The following is a 26,471-nucleotide window of genomic DNA, read 5'->3' on the forward strand; positions in this document are numbered from 1 at the left end:
TTTTAGTTCTGGAAGTTGAGATATTTGTCAGTATTTCTTTAACAGCTTTTGAGATGATCATAATTATCCATCATTGATTTAACAAGATGCATTATATTAATTGATATTCATGTTAAACCATCCTTGCATCCACTGGATAAATTGCACTTGGTTATGGCCATTGGGTTCACTTTGATAATATTTTGTTGAATTTGTACATTCACCAGGCATGTAGTTTTCTGGTTTTGATTGCTTGTTTGCTTTATTGTTTTTGTTTTTAGTTTTGTTTTGATGGTCACTGTTATCAGGATAATGCTAACCCCATACAATGCATTTGTAATTTTTCATTTCCTGTTACTTTGGAAAAGTTTGAGAAGATTTGACTAAATCTGTAAATCCATCTGGTATTTGGCATTTTATTATCAGAGGTTTCAGATTATTGATTTAGAATCAGCTAGGTGTTACATTTTTGTTACTACCAGATCTATTCTTGATAGATTGTATGTTTGTAGGAACTGATTGCTTCAAGGTTAAGTTTTCTTATGGTAGTGTCATATGGCTCTTCTTTCATTTCATACTCCCTCCTTTATTTTCCATTTGTTTGGTTATCTGTTTTATTTAAGCCTAGAAAAATATCTGCCAATTTTACTCCCCTTTTCAAAATGACCACTCTCAGATTTGTTGATCTAGTTACATTTGTTTTTCTGTCCCTATTCTGTTTATTTCTGATTTAATCCGTATTATTTTCTGGTAAAGTTAAGCTTGTATTTTTCCTCATTCTGGTTCTCTGATTCATATAGTGATAGTATCAGAGATCAGTGAAGGCATTTTTCTTTGTGTACTTCCCTCAGTAGATCTGCTTTTGCTGTACCCCATGAGGTGAGGTATATTCTTTCCATGTTCATTTGTTTCAAAAGCTTTTTTAATATATTTCTAAATTTATTTGCCTCATTAGTTGATGAACATATTGTTCCATGTGTACATTAGAAAAATGTATATTGTAAAGAGATTAGATTAAATGTTCTTTAGATGGTTGTTAGATTTCTTGGGTTTAAATCTACTCTTTATTAATTTTTGTCTGGATGTTCATAAAGAAGTGTATTACTGTCATTTGTGGTGATTCTGTTCAAATACACTGGTTTCTGGACAGTTAATAAGAATTTTAACCTACGTTAATGATTTTTTATATGTATTTTCTTTTCTTTTTTAGAGTATATGGCTACCCAGAATGAGGACTGTGAAGCTGGATCTTACTCCACAGAAAGGAATTTCTGCCAATGAAAGGAAACAAAGTAAATGTAAGTACATGCCATTCCTTTTCCATGAGCAACGTTTTACTTTGAAATCCCTGAAAGCACATAACCTATTATAATATTCTATGAGTGATTCAGAAATTACTTATTATTTATATTTTATTTCAGATAATCTCTCATTTTGAAGTAATTTTCACAAATATTTTCGTAAAGTGAGATGTGATTTTGGTCACCAAAATTTAGCATTTCTTATCATAATTTTTATGCAGTATTTGAAAGATACTTAGTTTCAACATTTCTCCTATACACAATGACTGTTAGCCTTCTTTAAAACTAGTAGGATAGTAGAAACAAATACTATCTTCTTTATGAAGATTTATTTTTAAGGCAGAGTTTAAAGAAAAGCACAGCGCTATAGATCTTCCATCCACTGATTCATTTTCAAAATGGTCACACAGCCCAGGCCTGAGCCAAGCTGCAGTCAGGAGCTTCGTCTAGGGCTGTCAAGTGGGTGCAGAGGCACAAGGGCTTGGGTTATGGTCTGCTATTTCTGAAGCTGTGTTAGCATAGGGATGGATTGGAAGAAGAGCATTCAGGACTTGAACTGGCATACATACAGAATGAATGCCAGGTGGTGGATTAACTCACTGCACCACTGAAACGGCTCTATATCACTTTCTTAGTTACGTAGGTGTTAGATGTACATAAGCATGATAGCAATCCATAATGAATAGACATTTTAAATAATTTTGATAACAAATGTTTATTACCTTGAATGCGATGTCTTTTTCAATACTCTCTCCTCTTACCCTTTATTATTTTATTAATTTGCTTTCAACATATCCCTAGTTTCTTTAGGTATCTACATCTTTTATTAATTCATTCAGGTGGAAACATTTCCTACACTACATTTCTACGTATGCAGACAGCCATAGTTGGAATGTGCCATCATTAAGACTTACAGAGAGAATGGCGTTCTACAAACTGTGAAAAGGTACCAAAAAAGTGTTAAGAAGTATGAGTTACATGGTTTTCATATGGGTTCCTGATTTTATATTAATACTATGTATAAAGTTGCAAAGACATTTCACCAAAAGAATAATACAATCTAGGTGTTATGGGGATGAAGACATAAGGATTTCTAAATTTGCTCCCTGATGACTCATTTTCCAAATAACCCAGAATTGAGTCACCTGGCCTTGAATTTGAACTCTAGCATTTAAAGGCCTGTGTATTTTAAAAAGTGAAAAATCTTTTCAGGTTATAATTAAATTATATGCATGTAATGAAAAGCAGAGTGTGAAAGTAGATGAAAAGTTAAATGGGGAAACTTCAAAAAAAAAGATAAGCTATTAAAACTCAATCTGCCTGTTGTGAAGGAGTTTGTCAAATTGTTGCTGTGAAGTTCTCAAGAGACTGACAGCAACTTAATGCCATTAATATTTCATACACTTAAGATAGAATTGTCAGTGGAGCCAGATGTTTGTTTAAGCATGAGCATGACCAGAGACTGTGCTATTATCACACTGCTAAGTAAGTAAAAATGCAATTAGAGGGCAGTTTGTGAGTACATAGTTAATTGGATGATGTGAATATTTGATGACATTGAACTAAGGTTGATGTACTCTATTCACAAAAGGCATGTATTTTCCATTAATATCTTTCATTAATTCTTGATGTGTTCAAGGAGGCAAAATTTCTGTATGATGACTTATTTTTATTCTCTAGTCCACTTTCCACAGAGGGCAAATGGTATCCAAAATTACTGCCAACAAGTAGACATGTAAAATTTATTTTCATCAGAGAAAATTTTTTTTGGTTAGAATGAGATGTATTTTTTTTTTTTAGGATTTATTTATTTTTATTGCAGAGAGGAAGATCTTCCGTCCGATGATTCACTCCCCAGGTGACTGGAACAGCTGGAGCTGCACTGATCCGAAGGCAGAAGCCAGGAACTTCCAGGTCTCCCACGTGGGTGCAGAGTCCCAAGGCATTGGGCCATCCTCGACTGCATTCCCAGGCCACAAGCAGGGAGCTGGATGGGAAGTGGAGCTGCCAGGATTAGAACCGGTGCCTGTATGGGATCCTGGTGTGTGCAAAGCGAGGCTTTTAGCTGCTAGGCTATCATGCCATGCCCAGAATGAGATATATTTTATATAAATTTTTATTATGCTGCACGATATATTCTTATTTTGAAATGAAAGAAAAAAATAATCACTGATTGTTTATTACTGAAGTATTTATTGAGCTCTCATTATGTTCCAACCATATTTTCTCTTAGCAGTGTCATCTAAGAAAGTAATTATGATTTTTCTGTTAAAAGTAAATGAAAAATAAACCTAGCTAGATGAAATAACATTACAGCAAGGATTTGTATGTAAGAGGTTTGACTATGAAATCTATAATTCAAGTGTATATTTTGGGAATCAGAAAAGACATCTGTTTGTGATAAAACAGTGATATAAATTATTAAGTCATTAATGATAGAAAATAAACTGACAGCTCCAGGTATTTTTCATTCTGTTTTGAAGTAATTGGTATTTGTGCTTTTAAATTTCTAACTCAAATATTTAAGATACTACTATTTCAACTATTGTTTGCAGTATACAAGACTTCATGATGGCTTCAGACATGAGCAAGATGTGTCCTGAATATTTACAATTAGGTAATTTGCTGTCTGTTTATATAGCTTTATCTATATAGACTAGTGTATATTTTTTTGTTCTTTAGAAGATAGACTTGGAGCCTACAAGGTTATATACACAGGTGTACAAATAGGTACACAGCTGTAATGGGATCCTACAATGCAAATATATAATCTGTCTACAGGTTGAGATAAATATATGCATACCTATATGTAGACAGAAATGGATATTAAATGTATTGTTTATAATAATATAAACTATTATATCTGTGATATTACATATAGAATATTATATAATTATGATAGAATTGCATTAACTATAATTGTATATTTTAATATATATGACAAATATATGAAATTATTGTATATTGCTATGTATGTATTAAAATAGTATATATGTCAAAATATGAAAATAACATTACATTACTATATATAATTGTTATCTAATACATAAGTTATATAATATATAATATACAATATATCAAATATACATATATAATTGATCATTGCATAATATACATATTTTAGGATGTTAAATATTTTCTATTATACATGTATATGAGTAACATGCATATAAACTTATGCACAATATATAATTTCATTGTTATACAGCTGTATATCACAAATTACATGTTCTATAGTATTCTGTATAATCTTCTGATATATAAAATATCATTAGGCATTGCTTATAATTACTAATTTATATATAATGTGAATTTAAATTTATATATTTATGAATTATGTATTTCATGCATATATCTATGCTGAGTTCATATATTTTCTAAGTCATATGCATAACGTGAATTAATGATTGTTTTATGTATAGCTATATGCTTGAAATCAATATATATAAAATATGAATGTCAGTATGTGTTCATTTATGTTCATTTACATATGTATTCTATTTTGTATATATTCCTATTTACAGTGTCAGATATATATCATGTATTGAAAATATGACATGTATAAAAAATATTTCATAGTGTTAGTATTAATATTTAACATGTGTAATTATATAATACATGTAATTATACTGTTAAGCAATATAAAATTGCATATTGTATATTATATCTATATAATGTATAATGTATATATCATTGAGTATAAGAATGAATACATATTTTTATTTGATACACATTGTCTATTGTTTCATATATACTATTGAATTTATTACATTATAATTCTACATAATATAAGCCATTAATATTCAAATACCAATGATTATGCATTATGATAAAATTGTATATATTACATATTCATATATACATATATCTAAACCTCTAGACATTATATAATTGATATGTTTATAATATATAACGATTGTATATATAACCACATTCTACTTTCTCATGTGTATTACTATATCCCAGTATATATTCCTAATACTATATAGATTACTTAATGGAATTAATTTATATGTATTAACATAATGTCACAATCTTATGATATATATTTGATACATTTTAATGTACATGTTAAAGATTTTTGTAATAAATTTTACATGCAAAATCAGTATAAAACATGTATAGTATATAATAAACTATATAGATACAATATACATAATATATAAACATTTCATATATACATATATCTACCTATACACATTTTAACATTCAAACTTACTTAAATATGCAAATATATCTAGTATTTCAATGAGATAATGGAATATACTTGAATATATTGGATACATTAGAATGTTTTTAAATTTATGTGTAATCCACATATACATTATGTATTATATACATTACATATACATAATATACATAAAATTACATATAATTCAAATAGAATATATCAAAATATATTTTGATATATTCTAAGTATGCACATACATAATATGCATATATGATATATGTATTACATCTATAGTATATAAATGTTAACATACTATGTAAAATATATGTATAAAAATTGCATATATATTTTTATATATTACATATTCATCTACACATTGCATGTAATACATGCTATATATTATATCAAATACATCATATACTAAATATATAGTATATATGATACATGTTATGCATATATTATGTAAATATATAACGTATTACTATGTGATATATACTATACATGTATATATTGTATTTTTGATTTCTGTTATATGAACCTGAAATTTATATATTGCTATGACTTATATACCTTTAAAATGTATATTTTATATTAAACACATATTTATATATTATAGAAATATATTCTAATGCAAAAAAACTTGTGTAATGCACTTTTATAACGTCCACTTATAAATTTTAAATGTATAATTATGTACTTTTATCATGTCTATATACATTAGTTTAAAATATATTTCTAAATATCTATCTGCATACATAAGCTACTAGGCCCTAGTCATGTGGATAAATATGTACATTAATACACTTGTATGTATATGTGCATATAGGTATGTTATATATTTGGACCCTATCATCTATGAATGTATCTACTTATATCTATGCCAAATACAATCATGAATAGGCTTCAAATATATAATCTACATCTATATATAGATGTATATGTATGTTACACAATAATATTCAGCTAAACTATTAATCTATGCATTCAGAAATAGTAAAATAAGCATGTAAGCACTATGTAGATTAATACATCTATGTCTATATATTTATACATAGGCATATGAACCACTATACCTGTAGCTATTATGAAATGAATAGGCATATGAACAACACTCTAAATAAATGCAGAAATGTTTATAAATATATTTAATTGGTTTCTTGTAGCCTATGTGTACATTTACATCTCTGTATATCCAGATAGATATACATATAAACATACATGTCTATAATAGGCTCCTTGGACACAAATACATATCTATAGATACATATCAATATCTATATACCAGATGGAGTATAGCTAGCTATATAAATACACAGTACATGCAATACAGTTTAAATTTGTATATATAATGTTGACATTTATAAATTGTGTATAAAATTATGTAAGTATATGATATATAATATGTATGTGTATTATATATTATAACATATGTAAGTATATGGTTATATAACAGAATAAAACTATGCATATGTGTTTATGCATACATGTGTATGATTCTGTATAGTACATTCATTCAGTACATATAAGTATGATGTATGTAATATATAACAAACTAATCTGTATTGCATATTCATATATCAGAAATAATATACATGCATATTATATAATCTGATATAAGCATATATCACATTATATATACAAATATCTGCACATATAAACTTATCTATATAGATATGTAATATTGCATCTATACATATAAACTATTTCATATGAAATATTTAATACAATTATTTTATAGTACATAATAGATATCTATACATATCAATATAATCTATGAGTGTTACATATCTATATACATGTCATTTATACCTCTACATCAGGATAGATACGCATATATTCATAACTATATATTATACACATAGTTTAGATTATATATTATACATAACGTACTATATGCAATCTGTATATCATATATGCTGTATATTTTTCATAATATAGACTATTATATAATTACACTACACATATAAACTATCCATATCTACTCTGAGATGTCTCCATTTGGAGAGAAATAGAATTACAACTCAGACCTTACCCATCATCCATGGCACCTTCATTACAAAAATACAGCAGCTAGCAACTCTCCCACAAGTAGCCATCTTCCACTACATAAAACAAAAAAAGAAACGATGGTCCTGAGAAACAGCAACACAGACAAGGAAGCAGCAAACACAGTAGGCTTTCCAGACCAAGTTTCCATTAACCTCCCTGACCTCAGTCCTCCCACTTAAGTCTTGCCCCAAATGTACCAGAAGCAAGACAAATTTGCCTTTACAGACACCAATTAAACAGGAAGCTGCTTTCTTAAGAATTTCCAGGTAATACTATCAAAACAGGTGGCCTTTGGTCTACTTACCTCCCTTTGCCATGAATCTCCTACTTTTCCATATCATTTCCCACAACCTCTCTGCTATCATTCAATTTTGTTTCATTTGCCACTGTGGGCTTCATTTGGTTATGCTCACTTTCTTCAGGAGGACTACTGACCACACATCTTGCTACTTCTATCTCTGCTTGTATCACTCCGCTCTAATACCTAATGATGAAACATTTTCCTATGGCTGCTCCTGACTACTGCCCCATGTCCTCCTGTCTAATCCCCATCCAAGACTTCCTTGCTGCACATCACTTGGACTGTATATTCACGCTCACTTTTTCACTTCTAAATCTCCTCTGTTTACACTCAATTCCATCTCACAATCTGCCTGGGGATGCTAACATCAGGGCATATCTCAGGTAATGCACAGTAGCAAATAGCATTTTCAGACACAGGACAAAGCCTCAAACATTATCCTTCAGGCCAAGTACACTGGGCCAAAAGTCCTGTTTGACAAAACACACCGATTCTCAGCTCAGTTACCACCAAAACCCTTTCCCAGGCAAAGCTCTTTTTTGCATCACAAAGACCTCTTTCCAGGGGCAACATTACCTTTGGGCATACCTCTGGAATTTTGTGAGGTAATAATCAACATCATTGGCCTGTCCAACTACTTGTCACACTTCTCTGTCTCCATTGAGGCAAAAGGCAAACTCACTGAAAAAGCCCTGTTCTCAGCTTCTCCTAGCCACTCTATATACATACCACACTAGTAACACTTTTTCGCCAGGTCCATGGATGCTGTTCTACTTATCATGGGTCGTTTCCATGGCAACCTGTATCAGCAAACTGAAAAATTACACTGCCTTTTTTTCCACATACATTCAAAAATTCTAGCAATTATTTCCTCATAGATACAAACTTTTATTCTTCATGACAATAAACCACCAAGAATGATACAATTTAATCACAATGCCTTACGTAAGCTTCTCACAAGCACCAAATTGGTGGGAACTCTCCAACTGCGAGAACAAACCAGGAACAATAAACAGACACTTGTGAGACCATCCAGGCCTACTAAGGTCTTGGCCACACCTTCAGGTGGGTGGCACCAGCATTGCCCACCCATTTTCTAATTAATTAAGAGACCACCTGTTAGAGTCCGGGCCAAAGCCCCCGGATGTCAGGGTGCGAGCTAGTCAACCCCCGGAGAACGACAGAGAGTCTCACTGGTAATGCAAACAGCAAACAGAGTTTATTGTGCCAGCATTCTGGGGTCAGACCTCACTTGGGGCACGCAGGCCAGCCAAGCTGGGCGGTCGGACCCCGAACAGCCCAAGACAGTAGCTTATGTAGGCCCTCTGGGGCTGGGAAATATATCAAAAGTAACAACCTTAGACATGTTCACTATTTTAGGGCTTCAGGCACAGGGAGCTGTTCCGTTCCCATAACCACTATCTTTATGGCTCATCCCATTCTCACACTCTTATCTTCCTCCTGTTCCTGGGACCAGAGAACTGTGCCCTTGCCTTCACAAAGTTGCAAGGCAGCAAAGAACAGATTTATCGCTAAAGCGGAATCCTCCCCAAATCCAGGCACCTCCTGGCCTAGCAAAGTAACAGTTGTTCAGTACAAAGGAATCACACTGCCCAACATATTACCCACACTCTAACACACCAATGCGGAACATCTTACCTGTAGATTCCCCGCCCAACAAGGAGGGGTCAGGGAATGCTTAAAATCCCAAGACCCTTCCTCAAACCTTGGTGTCTGTCTCTCCCTCCTCTTTCGAGAGGCACCCCACCTCCCTTCCCTGCTCACCTGGTCCCTTCGCAAATAAACTTTTCTGTCAGCGACAGATTCCTGGCTTTTTATTTCTAAACTAAGCTGAGGAAAGAACTCACCAGGCGTTTCTGGTAACAACTTGGGCATGTAAAGACCTATTTTCCATCCAACACCTTTCATATATGAATAGGAGGTCATTTTCCTTTTAGGGACCAATATTTACCTCTGTTCCTGCATTAACTGGACTGGAACTTCTACTCTCATTTTTCAGTCTCCTAATACTAACATGGTCCTTCCCAAACCAATCTGTACTAGTTCCAATGACTGCAAATACCCACCAGAAAAGAGCTGTCATTCTAATACCACTCCTAGAAGCTTGGCAATTGCTGCTGGGATGGGCATATGGATAGGAGGATTTACCACATCCCTCTACTACTATTATCAGAATCTACCTTTTTTAAAAAAATATTTATTTTCTACTAGAAAGGCAGATCAGATTTACGGAGAAGAGAAACAAAAATATCTCCCATCTGCTGGTTCATTCCCTGAACAGCTGCAACAGCTGGAGCTAAGCTAATCCAAAGCCAAGAACTTCTCCCAGATTTCTCACATGGGTCCATGGTCCCAAGCCTTTGGCCCAACCTCTACTGCTTTCCCACACCCTAAAACACAGCTGGGTGGAACATGGAGCAGCCAGGACACAAAGGAGCACCCAAATGGGATCCTGGGGTTTGCTAATTGAGGATTAAGCCACCGAACCATCAGGCCATAGTGCTGGGCCCTACCAGACCTCATCTAAAGAGATGAAAGATAATGTTTAAAAGGATATATCCAAAGGCTTTTTTTTTTTTAAGTTCAAGGCCACAACCTTGGTAGTAATAACATTACAAAACTCAGGGGACAGCAGTTAATTCCCACTATGCTAATCTCGCTAATAAAGATTACATTTTTTTGGCTGTCCACAACCTGTGTCCATACACCAGATTAATACACCATTTTTCTTGATTTTCCTGTTTGATATATTTTTAATAATAGATTTATTAACCTTGTTGCTGTGAAGCAAACTAACATGCCAGTGTAACAGCTTGACAAAAGCAAAAAAACAAAGGGGTAGGGATAGTGAATGAGAGGGGACAAGCACCTACACCTCTAAATCATTCATTAAAAATTTGAAATACATTAATTCTATGTAAGGGTTTTTTTTAATTAAAAATGAGAGCATCAGGCCTGTGAAGAACAAGAAAAGCTAGTGGCTATTTATTCTTACAGGGAAATGTTATTTTAGACCAGTTACTCTAGTCTTCACAAAATGTGAACCACAACCTGACTTACAGGATATCTAAAATTCTATAGCAAATGTCTGACTCTTGAAACAAGTGGTTTCAAAAACCATCCTGGACACGTTGGCTTGCACTCCTTTCTCACTTTCTTCCTAATAATTCGTCTTCTTGTTTCTCTTAGGGCTATGCATCTTTCATCTGCTAAAAGGATTTGTTCCCACAGTGGCCCACAAACCGGTCAAACCCATGTCAACAATATCGTGCTTCTACAAAGCCCCATATGGAGTCACTGCTCCTGCAATGTCAATCCCAGCACTTGGCAGGGAATAATCACTCCCCTAACTAGTGACTGTTCACTTCACCCTCCCCAGCCATTCTACAATCCTATTTCAGATTCCACTGCGCTGCTCTTTTACACAATCTCATACACTTGCCCCCTGCACCTTTTTCAACCCTAAAATTCTCTGAAATGAACACCTTCATGACAAAACTCTGAAAACATTATGTTCCTCAGCAGAATAAAAACTGCATATCATAAACCCTGCACCTACATCATAACTCTAAGATCAGGAATAAAACAAATATGTGTACTTTCACTACTCTTAGTCAATATAGAGATCATAGAGAAATAAGAGAAAGAAATAAAGAACGTTTAGGTATGAAATCAGATGATCAACCTCAGTATTTATAGATGATATCATGGTCTATATAGGAAAATCTAAACATTGCCCCTACAATAAACTATTACAACTGATTAACTCAAATTTCATGGTACAAGATCTATAAAATTATTTTTAAATGCCAATATTTCATTTGCATGAAATCACAGCAATTCTATTTACAAAAGTTACAGAACATAAAGTACCTAGGTATACCTTTTACTAAAAAAGTGAATGATTTCTACAAAGAAAATATAAAAACACTGATGAAATTAGCCAAAATAAACATTTAAAAATGACTACACTTCCCACATTGTGGATTAGACAAAAACATTAAGATTCCGTAATAATCAAAATGATGTAATTCTTATTAAAACCCTAATGACAAATTTTAAAATTCATATAGAACCACTGGATACCCCCAAATTGCCACAGCAATCCTGAGCAAAAAGATCAATGTTACCAGCATTGGCTGATTCAGAGATCTTTGTACACAAGGAAAAGCATTTAGTAAGTGAGGCAACTGCATCCTTATTGAAGATATCATGCAAGCATTCCAGCATGGAACTGAGAACCCAGTTTTCATTCACATTAGAGTCTTCTAATTCAGGGTCCACTGTTTTTCCTCTTCTGTGCTACTGTTCGGTGGGGAGATTTCTAGGCATGAAATTAATGAAAGATCCTTCTAGCCCCATCCCGATTCATTTAGGGCATAGAAGGAGATTCCACTAAGTTGTTCATGAGGGAGAAGAGGACTAGGATACACCTAAAAGTTTTCTTGGCATTGGGGAAGACATCTAATGTACAAATGGTGATGTCTTCTAAGCTTCTTTCCTCATTCAGCCACACAAAATTCTTATTTTTGTTTGGCAGTTCCTTTCACACATTACAGGCTAATCTTTACCTTCTTAAAGGTACATAATGCTGGGACTCATTTATAATCTTGTGTTGCTGAAGTTGGCCGAGCTGTCAAGCATTCCCTAATCTGTCATGCAAGTCTGGAGCCTGAGGCTGTGGCATCTGTCCTAGCATCAGGACCGGCTTAGAGGGTCAGTCCTTGGTATCACTCTTAAGTACTGAGCCTTCTGTGATGTGTCTGCAGCTGACTTTTACTGCCGTCAAATCCTCATAACAGCGCCTGAGCCAAAATCTAGTGAACTTTATTCTCCTTCCATCATCTGTGTGTACCTCTTTTCTGAGTGTTGCGCCTAGTGTTGAGGAGACAAAACACAGACAATGCTGTGTACCACTCAGGTAAACCTGCTCTCCTTAGCATCTGTGGAGATATGTTTACATGTAGGTAGTTATTCAACTTGAGGTTGCTGCTGCAAGATGAGAGCTTCAAACTCCTTTTCTGTCATCTGATGCAGACTCTTCAATAAATCTCTCTGTCCTTCGAACAGAAATTTGAGTAAATACCTCTGTTCTTTCTTGTAACTTACCTTCTTTTAATAAATACAATCCAGAAATCTCCAATCTAAAATTTAGGCCACATTTAAGTTTTCTTACAGTAATTTGATTTCTGACAATGTTTTTTTGTTTTTTTTTTCAACTCACATATCTATACTTATTTCTTCAACCATGTAACCAATGCATTCTGTTGTAGTTTATTACCTTTCCATTATATAAATTAATTTCCTCTAGAATAAATTCATATTCACATTATTGGATGGCCATGTTATTATTTTACATAATTTGTAACTTTTGCTTACAAAATCATTTTTAGTCAGAGCTTATTTTTTCCTTCCTATATCTCCTTCTGTATATACATATACCTGCCTTCATAATTACTCCTGCATTTGCTTTCACGTGACTTTCACATAGTCCTACAGGATCATGTAATATATTCATCTTTACAATTTTTCAAACTTGTACTGGTATTAGAAGATATTTAAAATCCTTTCTGTGGAACAGTGGTGCCTTGGTTTACACAGTAGGCCCTTATCTATTCATTATATCCATAGCCTTAGGGAAAAAAAAGCATCCCTATGTATACTGTCAACAATAGTTTATGAGAATCTAAGTTATGAAAAGGACCTATGTTAGCTCTTGGTTTCAATCAATATGATTGCTTGTAACACCCATATTTTAGCTGTAGGTCTTATTTTTTTCCTTCTGCATGAATCTGTTGTGCAGAAACCTGCAAATACAACCTCACTTGATATTTTGTCTCCATTCCCATTCTTGTCATAAACATGATACCTAATGTGGAGGGTAGCCACAGGACATCTGCTAGAGTCTCTCCATCAACAGAGGAATATCAGTTCCTCAGCTCTGCTCAGAGATGCAAATTACCTACCTAGGATCATCCTCTGGACCACAGAAAGCAAATTCCGAGGAAATGTTACAGACACCAGTATGCCTCTTCTGTTATGGTCCAGATTTTAGTGGACAGCCTCTGGCTGTCTGGCCAGATGCTCCTTTACAAGCATATGGTAGTAGTCATACTAACTAAAAAGCAACTGCTGTTACAGGCATACCCCTCATATTGCAAACCGTGTTGTAGCAGTTGTCTCCGGCTGCCTGGCCTGCCTGTCTGATACTTCCTTATAGAATGTTCAGTTGGCTCCAGTAAATTTTTTTCATTGCCTGTTATCTAGGCCTCGATGTTTTCCATTCTTGTGAAACAGGTAAGATTCTTATCTTTCAGGAAGAAAGGAATTTCAGGTATGCCTCTATGTTTCTTCCTTCATTTGGTCACACACATTTTACATGTTTCCTTCAGCCCTTCTCACACACACATACACTAGCATCTACCCCTAAGAGATGTTTGTCCTACTTTCAAAGATTATTATGCCTTTTGAAAATTTATATTGCCTATTTTTTATGAAGAAAGGCTATGTGTTTTTTAACCAGGTGTTCACCACTTTTGATTTTCATCCAAATCATTTCACAGGAAATGCCTATATGACATATATTATGTTGTTTAAGGTAATAGGCATTTTCTGTCTTATTGATTCCCAAGCTCTTGGCAGCGCTGACTGATGTTTGCAATCCTATGTGTCTTGTATTACTTTCCACTTCTAGCCTCTATTGCAGAAGTTTGTGGAAAATATATGCGTAAAAGGTTGTTTATTTTGTTTTACACATTTTTACTCATGGCATATGTGAGTACATCTGCTTTTCTACCCTCTCACTAGTTACTCCTCCAGCTCTGTTTTTGACTCCACCAAGACCTCTAAGATGTTGGGGTTCCTTAGAAAAAGAGAAAAAAAAAGCACATCTGTGTCTTCTTCTCTTCCCTATCTGTACTGTGTTGAGATTTTCCATAATTCCATGGCACCAATTACTAAGGAGAGATCTGTTCTTAGGCATGTATATCTTCAACCTAGAGGTCTTTCCTCAACTCCAGAGACTTGCACTAGATGCTTTCTTTTGTTCTCTCTTACGTGCTTCATAGGTATCTCAAGTGAAAGATTATAATTATCCTCATGATTTCTCCCAAACTTACACCCCTCTTCAATCTTACTCATCTCAGAATAGTCTTACATGAAAAACTGGAAAATATGGACTCATATGTGTCTGTATTTTTCCTCTTATTTCATGCTCATACATATGTATAAGTGCACATACATTCAACCCATCAGAAAATCCTATCTATAAAATATCTGAATTCAAAATATTCATGGTCTCATTTTAGAACAGGACATGTTGAGATCTTAAATGGGTTGACATGATACCCTTTCAAATTGTTTATTCTGCAAAACACAATCAGGATGACAGTTGTATCGTAATAGTAATTAAAATATCACATGCTTTCTCCTTAAATCCTCTAATAGTTTAAAAATGTACTTACAATAAAATTAAAAATCCTAAAATGACCTGCTTATTAACACAGATTTTCCCCATCATTACATTCTATATATGGAGTTTCTTCAAACCATAATGGAAAAATGGAACTAAAAGTTAAGTTTATTTTGGCCCAAAATTTTTCAAGACCCTTGCATACTAGTTCTAAGATATACTTTGGGGGGAGGGGAGTTTTATTTGAAATGACAGATAAACAGAGGAGAGACAGAAATCTCCTGTCCCAGCTTAAGTACCCATTCTGTCTTAACACTCAAGGCTAAAATGGGCAAAGCCAGAAGTCAGAAACTCCAAACAGGTTCTCTGTCACAGATGGTAGGGGCCCGTGCACTTGAACCACCGTTTGCTTCCCTCACTAGTACACTAAGTAAAAGCTGTATCAGAAGCAGAGCAGCTGGGACTCAAACTGACACTCCAATATAGAATGACAGAATTACAGGAGGTGGCTTTACACAGTATGCGACAACCCAAGCCTCCAGAAGATGCACTTTGTATAACTATTCTTGCCTTGATTTCCAATTTCAGTGATGGCACAAATGTTTTTAAATATCTTTAATTCCATTATCCATGAATGTTCTGGAGTGCCATATGACAATGTTTTATCATCTTTAGTTCTTGCCCCAAAATCTGCCTCCAAAGCTTATCTCCCAAGGTAGTTGCGTGATTTTTACTTCTTGTCATGCAGGTCTCAATTCACATTCCACCTCCACATAGATCCTATTCTTGGCCATTTTGAATTAGGACATAGGCATTAATCTCTCTTATAATGCTCCTTTGTTCATAACTATTTGCCAGAGGCCATTTTTATTGGATTCTACATTTGTTTATTTTTCAAATATTCCTTTCTTGTACTTAATCATTATTGGATTCTTGTTGATATCTAATATTAAAATATCTAACACCTCCTCCAGTTTGAAAGCAAGTAGCTACTGACATATTAATCAGATAGACGCAAAAAGAGACCCAGTAGGCAAGTACCATGTGACTCTCCAGGCCCTCACACAGATTCTCAGAACGGCAATATTTCCAAGTTTCTGGTACACATGCACATAGACAAAAAAATTCCACTTCACAGTCCTCTTTTGAAGGACTATGTTCTATAGAGAAGACTATTCTCATTAAAAATTTTCAAGCCATTGAACATCAGTGTCTGCATGAACAAATGCAACATGCATGGTTGGATTCAACATCATCCACTAAGCTTTGTTTGGGAAAATAATGTCCTTTGGACTAGAAAATGTATGCTTATATAACTGCTGTTATTATACATATACACACTTGACATCTCAAAGAACTAAATACAATTTCTTCTTCTAAAAGGTCCTTATAAAAACTTAATGGTACTTAACCCAGTCAACGGCTTCCCAGCATTTTGATTACTGTGATTAAAATACCTAGCACATGTGGCTTGAAGGTCAGTCAGCATCAACGCCTGAGCTGTGCAAGGGATATAGAACAGAGATCTACATATGGGCACTTTACGTTTAATTATCCTTTGAATAACATTTCAATGGCAATTGAATGGTGCAGCTGTTTGTAATCAACTTTGTACTGTGCTCTCTTGAGAACATAAGATACGTAACTGCTACTGAATTTTGCATTCAAGTTGGTCTAAATCAGGTTGGTTTCTTTTACAACCAGTGTGTTCTATAAATGCGAACTATGAATTATAAGGATGTATTCAAACTTCTTGTGATTTGGGAGCATTGTTATTCTTGAATTACTTTTTTTCCGGTCAAAACAAGTTACCTAATATCAGCTTCCATACAGCTAAAACTGATGTTAGTAATATATTATCTATAATATCCTCAGTTTTCCTGATGAAGACACTATCTTAAATGAGTTAAATATATATTCTGTAAACCTGTACTGCCTACAACCAAAAGCTTTCATTTTCTATACTCTTTGGTGTAAACAGAACTGTTAAAAATAAACATCTATAAATGAGAGCCATGACTGAGTGTGTAGGTGAATAGGGCCTTCCTCACTTATTGAAGGAAGAAACTAATGCTCATGCAACAAAAACTTCCAAAAATCTGTGACCAAGAAAAATATCCTTAGAAATTACACAGAAATCATATATGTGAGTCATTTCTTTGATTTAATAGCTGCTAGATTCCCAGTGGTCACAATAAATCTTCATTTAAAAAAATAAACTGCAAAAAAAAATTATTTGGAATATACACCAATGAAAGCTGAGAGTAGCAAACTAACTTATACAGCATAACATAACTCTAAGAGGCAAAACTAAACTGAACTAACCAGGTCAATTGACTACAAAGGTGCAACTTTGAGTGAACATACAGCATATAAGCTGCCCTCTCCCAAGCTTTTGGCAGTGCATTCTTTTTCACAAATATAAGACTAAATTGGACAATATATACAAATTATATGACAGACATGTTTGTACCACCATGGCAGCACTCAAAATGCTAACTTTAAAGATGAATGATAGTTACTGGAAAGGAAAAACACTTAGTAACTCAGTTTGTATGGAAGGAATGTGATGAAGCAATGGACACTGGGATTATGTTAATAATGTTGTTAGTGATAGAAGTGTATACAGGGGTCTCTGTTTCTCCTTTTCCTCCTGCCACTATGGCAGGGGGTAAGGGCCCTTTCTATCTCAGAGCCCCCTCCCGTCACTAGGACGGAAGTCTCCTTTCTCAACTTTTCTAATAAATCTTACTTTAAAACTAAAAAAAAGTGTATACACAACAAGAATGTTTCTCCAACATATAGAAAGATGATGTCCACATAAAGAAAGAAAAAATGATAATTAAAACTATAGTGAGGTACTATAGCTCAAATATCAGGGAACAATTAAATAACACAACACTTCATGTTTGAACTCCAAAATGTAAAAGACCTTGGGAGTTCTCACTCCATCCCTATAACAGAAAATCCTGGTAAACTGAAATCCATGGCTGTTCCAATGTGATCATTTAGAATAATTAGATTAATTCCTTAAAAGATACAAACTTTCAAGTCATATTAGGAAAGACAGATCATCTGAAAAGTTTGTATCAAGCACTTACATAAATAAATAGCAATTTACCAAAAGGATTATAGCAGGCCTAGATAGTCTCATTGGTCAATACTACCAGTAAAGGAAGAAATGATATTCACTCTTCTAAACATTCCACTTCTACAACATAGCAGGGAAACACATCTTATTTCATTCTATGAGACCTGCATTGTGTTAAAACCAAAGTCACACTGAAGACATTATCAAACATAAGCAAATTATAGGCCAATAACTCATCTGATCATACATGCAAAAACTACCAAAATACCAATTTAATCCAGTAATAAAAACAAAGAACTATAGATGAAGACTGAGAGATAGTTCCACTATCTGACTGGTTCAGTATTAGAAAATAGAGCTGAATAATCAATACGCTAAAACAAGAAAATTGATGATGCTATCTATTCTTCATATAACAAAATTCTAAAAATACCCGTAACTTATTTTTTTAAATTTTGAGAAGCAACTAGTATGGAGTAGTTCTTCTATGTGATTATCTATACGAAGCCTATGATAAATATAGTATTCAATATCAAGAGCCTGGCTGTTTTCCTCCTCAAATCAGGAACTAGACAAGAATATCCTCTCTAACCCCTCCTGTTTAGCATACCAGGAGTAAAAAAAAAAAAAAAAAAAAAAAAAGCAAATGAATTTACACTGACTAAAACAAAGAAACAAAGAAAGCACCTTGTTTTCATGCAATATGATTTTTAATGGTAAAAAATATGCAACAAAGAGGTCAGCATTATGGCTCAGTGGATAAGACCACTGCTAACAATTCCAGAATCCCATTCCAGAGCACAGATTGAAGTCCTAGCTGCTCTGCCTTCTGATCCAGCTCCCTACAAATATGCCTTGGAAAACATGATGGCTTCATTCCTTGGGCCCTTGTAACACACATGGGAGACCAGTATGGATTTCTGACCTTGGACTGGGTTGGCTTGGACCAACCCAAGCCAATTGTAGCCTACTGGGGAGATAGCCAATAGATGGAGGAGCTTTGTCTCTGTTCTTTCACTCTCTGCCACTATATCTTTCAACTAAAGAATTCTTTTAAAAAAGACTTAACAAAAATTCAATACTAGTGAAATGTTGTTGGGAAAAGATACAATAATACAGTATAGTTGCAGGAATACAAAATTAATATGTCAATGCATGTATACATGTGTACAATTAGCAGTGCAATTTGAGATGAAACTAGCAATATCATTTATGATAGCACCTAAAACTGAATACTCAGATATAATTCTAACACTGTATTTATAGGATATATATGCAGAAATCTACACAATTCTCTAGATTAAAATGGAAGACCTACATAAACTGAGGAATATTATTGTGTGTTTGTGGTCAGGAAATTCAGTACTTTTAAAGGTATGAATTCTCTACAATAAAATCTATAAGTTCAAGACAATCACAAATTCTATCAAGATAGTTTTTAGAAACTGGATAAAAGGTTCTAAAAGTTACACAGAAAGGCTAACAGCCTAAACTAAAATGGCAGGTAGAACAGTGCCCTATTTGCCCAAAGATTGAATTCCCTGTTCTAATTCACAGGAATTATAAATATGTTATATTTCATGTCAAAATGGATATTGCTAAAAATGAAATTAGGGTTACTCATAAGATGACATTACAGCTGGGAGATTATCTTGGACAATGTAACACTATGTTTTGCTATATAAAAATATTTCCTGTGAGTTTTTGCAGATTCAATACAAGTCATAGATATAATTCTAGTATAACAATTTTTATTTTTTCACTTTTCTCTGTGTCCTCTCTCTATTCTCCTTATCTCTATTTCTTAGTTTTTAAGATATTCTTAATTTATTTTATGCTAATTTATTCTCTACTAAATAAAGAATTCAATTGCAAAAGGCAAAAACAAAAGATCCTAGTTTAGCAGGAATATAGGTAAATACTATAATAATCACTTGCAAAGATGTTCATTTATTAGCCAAAGATCACTAACATTATAGTAATATAACATTCTTAACCACTCTCCTGAGAAAGAATAAAACAAAGTTAGTTTGTTTTAGACAGAGAAGTTTTATTTGTAAAGTGACTAGATGAATGTGGAAAGAAGAGAGCAAGGGAAAGCACCTCCTAAGAGAAGGCTGAGAGATGGGGTGCCTGTTGAAAGAAAAGTGGGAGAGTTACTCTAAAACAAAGTTTGAAAAAAACTATATTTTCATCACTAGCGATAAATACATGCATTTGGTTGGGGTACAGAGTCATAATTTTTTAGCTCCCAGATGCACTAGCAAAAAGCTGGACTGGAAGTCAAACAGCCAGGACATGACCCAGTGCTCACATGGTATGTGTCTCAGGAAGGAGCTTCTCATTGTTAAGGAGCTTCACTTCTTAAGAGATTTTTAAAGTTTGAAAAGGAGAACAAAAGGAATAGGAGACAGAAAGATGTGATTATGGAAACAGTAGTCAGGGAAAAGACATCATACTGCCATTTTCACTTCAAATTCCACTACTAAATGTTTTAAGATTCATAAATCTATTTATGAATTACAGTCACCATAGTATATGAAATCAAACCTAATGAAAAATGCATAATAAAACAGTACTAAAGATAGATCATAACTTATGTATCTGGTATTTCTATAATAAAATAATATTGTAGAATAAGTAGTTTTGAATGCTATATTGAAAAATTTCTATAGATATTCAGTAGTCAAAATATTATGCTATTGATAAAAAATAAGAGCATAAATAAATGAAACAAAATAAAGGCACAAACTAGACCTACACAAATTTTGTCAGTTGATTTTAGAAAAACTCACAAAAAAACCCAATTCTATAAAGCTATAATCATCTCTCAAAAATTATTTTGGGTATCCATTGCTAACAAAAACGGAACCTTACATCTTTCATGGTAGTTAACTGAAAACATCACATCACTAAATGCAAAGTGTAAATTACAAAGCATTAGAAAACATAAGATTCTTATGTCCTTGAAGTGGTTTTACATATAACATAAAAATCATAATTTATTTAATATAGTTGATGCTCGATGTTATTAAAGTTTAAACCTCCAGACTATGACAAAACACTGAGACTGAAAAGGTAGACTTGAAGGACAGATAAGTAAATCACATATATGATAGAAGATTCACAAAATACTAAAAATAATCAAAGAACTCATAAACCTTAACCATAAAAGGCTAACAAGCAGACAAAGTACCTGGTTAAATAAAGATGATGATGCACATAAAAACGTATGTTCACTATTACTTATCATTAAGATATTGCACAATAGAAGAATATACAGCAGATATTTGCATGTTGCATGTCTTATAATGTCTGCTCCATGTATCAGAGTGTGTGAGTTAAAGTCCTAGCTCTATCTCTCATTCCCATTTCCTTCTAATGCACCCCTGAAATAGCAGATGACCTTTAAAGTACTTGAGTCTCTACCACCTATGAGCTTTGGCTCGGCCCTGTCCTGGTTTTTGCAGGCATTTGAGCAGTGAACCAGAGATGAAACACACACACGCACACTCTCTTTCCCACCTTCTCTTCCTTCCCACCTCTCTCCCTCACTTACTGTTTCTCTCCCTCCCTCTACAGCTTTAAAGTAAATAAATAAAAATAAAATATATGGTGCCATTGCATACCTATTCGTGCGGCAAAATTCCTATACATCAGTAGAAAAATCAAATAACCCAACTGAAAACAGGCAAGGACACTGAGTAAGCACCTCTCCAAAGAAGATACACAAATAATCTACAAATACAAGATGCTCATTATTACTCAGTGAAACGTCATCACAACCATAATCAAGGATCACTTCAGGGCCCGGTGGCGTGGCCTAGCGGCTTAAGTCCTCGCCTTGAATGTGCCGGGATTCCATATGGGCACCAGTTCTAATCCCGGCAGTCCCACTTCCCAACCAGCTCCCTGCTTGTAGCCTGGGAAAGCAGTCGAGGACGGCCCAATGCCTTGGGACCCTGCACCCATCTGGGAGACCTGGAGGAAGTTCCTGTCTCCTGGCTTTGGATTGGCACAGCACCGGCCATTGTGTTCACTTGGGGAGTGAATCATCGGACAGAATATCTTCCTCTGTTTCTCCTCCTCTCTTTACATCTGACTTTGTAATAAAAATAAATAAATCTTTTAGAAACAAAGGATCACTTCAATCATTTAAGAATGATCGCCTAACGTGCACACAAACATACACATATTTTTGTTTCTTGTATTTCCTACCTATTGTGAATAGTCTAACAGTGAAGATGGGAATATAATATCTGTTCAACATACTGATTTCAATTCCGTTGCATATATACTCAGAAGCAGGATTGTAGGCTCAAATGTAAGCTCCACTCTTAAGCTTTTTTGAGGAACCTCCATTCTGTCTCTAGTACATCAACTTATATTCCCCAACAAGACTAAACAAAAATTTCCTTCTGTTCACATCCTTAGCACTTGCTATCATTATGAGTAGATACATTCAAAAAATTTCACAGTAGGCCCACTTCTGACAAAATAAATTCATGGAAAATTGAATTTAAAGGTAAGTTAATTTTGATGTAAAATTTTTGAAATGCATGTACATTTTTAGAATATGCATTTTCATGAACTCTTTGGAAGGCTTCTTGTACTTTGCACAATAGTACCTGCAGTTACCAGTGTTGTATTGTGGGTCAACTTGGAAGGAAAGTGAAATGGACATCTTGAGGCACAGTTGTTGTTTTTAGCCCTTTTATATACTCCTCTAGAACTCCGCTATACTTTTTCTTAACTTGTTCAACATTATGATTAGTGGTATGTCAAACCTGTTAATATAGAGTGGAAATTTTGCCCTTGCAAAAACTGAAAATTAGGAGGACTGAGTTTAGAAAGGGCGCAAGGCAAATATGCTTTTCTTCTTAGCCATGAACCTAGGAAATACATGAAGGCTGTTCTCTTTATATTAGTAAAAAATGAAAACAATGAAACTTTTTAAAAATGTATACTGGCTCCTGCCTTTGGATCAACATTGTTATGGCCATTGCACCCATTCTGAAAGTAAACCAGCAGATGGAAGATTTTTTTTCTCTATTTCTCCTCTCTGTAAATCTGATCTGCCTTTACAAAAAGAAATCTTTAAAAATATATTAAAAGTATTTATAGCGTTTTAGGATGTCAATCACACTTATATTTCCTATCTTTACTAAATGAATTGAACTAAAATAACCTAACAATACCGATTGCTGGCAGGAGTACAGAATTGTAAGTCTGCTTTTGAAGACTGTATTTTTTTTTTACAAAGCTTAATAGCCTTACTATACAAACCAGCAACCATAGTTGTGATATTTTACCAAATTGAGTTGAATATTTATGTCCACACAGAATGCATCTTAATTTCCATAGACGCCTTATTCAGAATCACCAAAACTTAGAATCCTTCAAGATATCTTAACAGGTCACTAGAAGAGCATATTGTGCTGCAGTCATGATATAATGTTCTGCAAAAAGAATGAGCTTTTGAGACTTAAAGTAATACAGATGAATAGTATATGGAAAATGCAGGTTGCAGGTGGAGCAAGTACGAAGATGGCCGACCACAGAGAGCTGGTGTAGGGCAGAGTGGGGACAGAGGGGAACTGATCCAGCAGAGAAACAAACCAGGAGAAACAGAATCGTGGGGATAGGTGTAGGAAGGTCACTGGAGTTCGCTGAAGTAAGAAAATCTACACAGTGTGGAGAGACAACCATAAAAAGGAAAAAACAGGAGACAGCATGCCACGAGAAATTTGGTGAGTCACGATCCCAGCCAGGGGGAAGGCGGCGGAATCTCAGCCGTTCCAGGGAGGACAAAGGCGGTTGGAAGGACAGGTGTCCACACCGACAGGGGCACAGACCACTGGAGTGCAGGAGACCCTAAAGGAGGCTACTGGATTGAACAAAGGGGGCATCAACACACGAAGATAAGTGGGAGGGGGGTTGCCCGGAAACGTGCCTCCCAGCAGGTCAGCAGCTTTGAGCGAGTGCAGAGGGGACTGGAGCTGCGCTCTGGGACCGGGTCACAGTAATCCCCAACTCAGCTCCGAATGGTTGACTAGCTGCAAGAGACTCCAGTGGAAACTTGCTGGGCTCAGCCTGAGCACCAGGAGTGGGGCAACACTTGGCAGAGCCTCCCTGGACAGAGGTGCAGGCTGGTGGGGGCATGGCTACATGACTCCCATGGCTCTTCTCCCAATGGCGGAACACCTTTGAGAAAGTGCAAAAAAAAAAAAAAAAAAAAAAAGAAAGAAAGAAAAGCCTTGTAAAGGGGGCAGGGCAGGACTGTGAACTGGAACAGATCCCCTGCTGTGCTCAGAACCGCAGGGCAAGTTCTCCCAGCGGATAGAAGCTGGAGGCTGCTAAACAAAGCCTGCTGGCCTGGCAGCGGAGTTGCTGTAGTACATCTCCCAGTGGGACAACTCTTTTGAGTGGGAATTCCGAGGAGAATAACTTGGCAGATCTTTCCAACCCAGCCTAGGGTGTAGATTCCAAACCACAGGAGGCAGGTGCCCAGGAGAGAGACCCCCGCAGTGTGCAGCACGGGCCCCCAACCCAAGAGGCAAGACGCAGCTGGGCAGGCCTGTGGCCTGAGGTGGCGCAGAGGCCCTGGCTACGGGCAGCTGGCCCCAAGCCCAAGAGGCAAGACGCGGCTCTGAGGACCTGTGGCCTGAGGTGGCGCAGAGGCCCTGAGACCAAGAGGCAAGACGCGGCTCTGCGGACCTGTGGCCTGAGGTGGCACAGAGGCCCCGAGCCCAAGAGGCAAGACACGGCTCTGCGGACCTGTGGCCTGAGGTGGCGCAGAGGCCCTGAGACCAAGAGGCACGACACAGCTCGGCAGAGTCAACTAACCCAGACGGAGGCGTGAAGCAGTGTGTCTCCCAGTGGGGCAACGACCTTGAGTGGGAACTGCAGGGGAAAGGCCTGGCACTAGGGCTGGGACATAGAGCCTCCTGACCCAGCTCAGGGCTGTGGTCCACAAACTCCGAGCAACAAGCAGCTGGAGTCTCAGGCAGAACGCCCTGCTGTGCTTAGCTAGAGCCCCAGAGTCAGTGGCACCACCCAACAGATCTCCTGAACTGGGATGAAACACAGGCAAGCAGGGCCGCAACAGGGTGTTTCCCAACAGGGGAATACATCTATTATGGTATAGTTGGGTGTGGAACAGCAAGCTCTACATCTACCCAGAGCAAAGAGAAGAAGCCCAAGGTTACAAACTATATCATTTACACCCTATCACATTGGCACACATAGGACAACACCCAAGCAACTAGCTACAATGGAGACAAGTGGCAGAGATATAAACCCAGGCGCAAACGAAGCCAATCAACACCCACTTCACCATCATCTGCTGTCCCCAATAGAGTAAGAAGTATACTTAGGCCAGCACTCCATATAGCAGTTGCTGGGTCACATTTCCTATAAGCTACAGCACCGAGGGCAACGGCTGTGGACAAACAAGTCAGACGCTAAAATCCCAAAACAACAAGAAGCAAAAACACAATGAGGATAAGTATCAGAAAAAGCAATGACCCAGAAGAAAGATCAAGCACTCCCTCCCAAAACAACCAAAAACTAATCTCAATATCTGAGATGCAAGATGATGAAATAGAGGAACTACCAGATAAGGAATTTAAGAAACTAGTGATGAGATTCATCAGAGACAGTGAGAAGCACTGGGAAGAGTCCAAGGAATTCGAAAACCATGTCATTGCAGAAATAAATCAAGTCAAAAAGGGAATCCTCGATATAGAGCACAAAATTGAAAGCCTAACCAACAGATTGAACACAGCAGAGGACAGAATATCAGAATTGGAAGACATTCAGAATGAAAGGCAGCAGCTCATCAAACAGTTGGAGACAAATCTGGAGAAAGCCAATAGGTCCATACAGAAAATGAAAGACAACCTCAAAAAAATCAAATATTAGAATATTAGGCCTTCCCGAAGGAGTGGAAAAGGAGACAGGCTTGCAACGGGTGCTCAATGAGATAATACAGGAGAACTTCCAGAATACCGGAAATATAAATCCAGCACAAATCCAGGAAGGACAGAGAACCCCCAATAGGTTTGACCCAAAGCGATCCTCACCCAGACATGTGGTCCTCAAACTGCCTTCAAGTGAATACAAGGAAACAATTCTAAGACAAGTAA

At 35.8% G+C, this 26,471-nt stretch overlaps 1 long non-coding RNA gene across 2 annotated transcripts in view; it reads right to left on the reverse strand.

The window, feature by feature from the left end:
- Positions 1–12,762: 12,762 nt before the first annotated feature.
- LOC131478554 (uncharacterized) overlaps positions 12,763–26,471 on the reverse strand; it is a 306,124-nt gene continuing 292,415 nt past the window's right edge. Inside the window, exon 4 of one of the 2 annotated variants that reach the window (XR_009244546.1) lies at positions 12,763–12,882. This is a non-coding gene — a long non-coding RNA (uncharacterized LOC131478554). The remainder of the gene's footprint in view (positions 12,883–26,471) is intronic. The other variant, XR_009244547.1, reaches the window with a different exon arrangement.

Source organism: Ochotona princeps, chromosome X (assembly GCF_030435755.1).
Source record: "Ochotona princeps isolate mOchPri1 chromosome X, mOchPri1.hap1, whole genome shotgun sequence".
Classification (NCBI taxonomy): Eukaryota; Metazoa; Chordata; class Mammalia; order Lagomorpha; family Ochotonidae; genus Ochotona; species Ochotona princeps.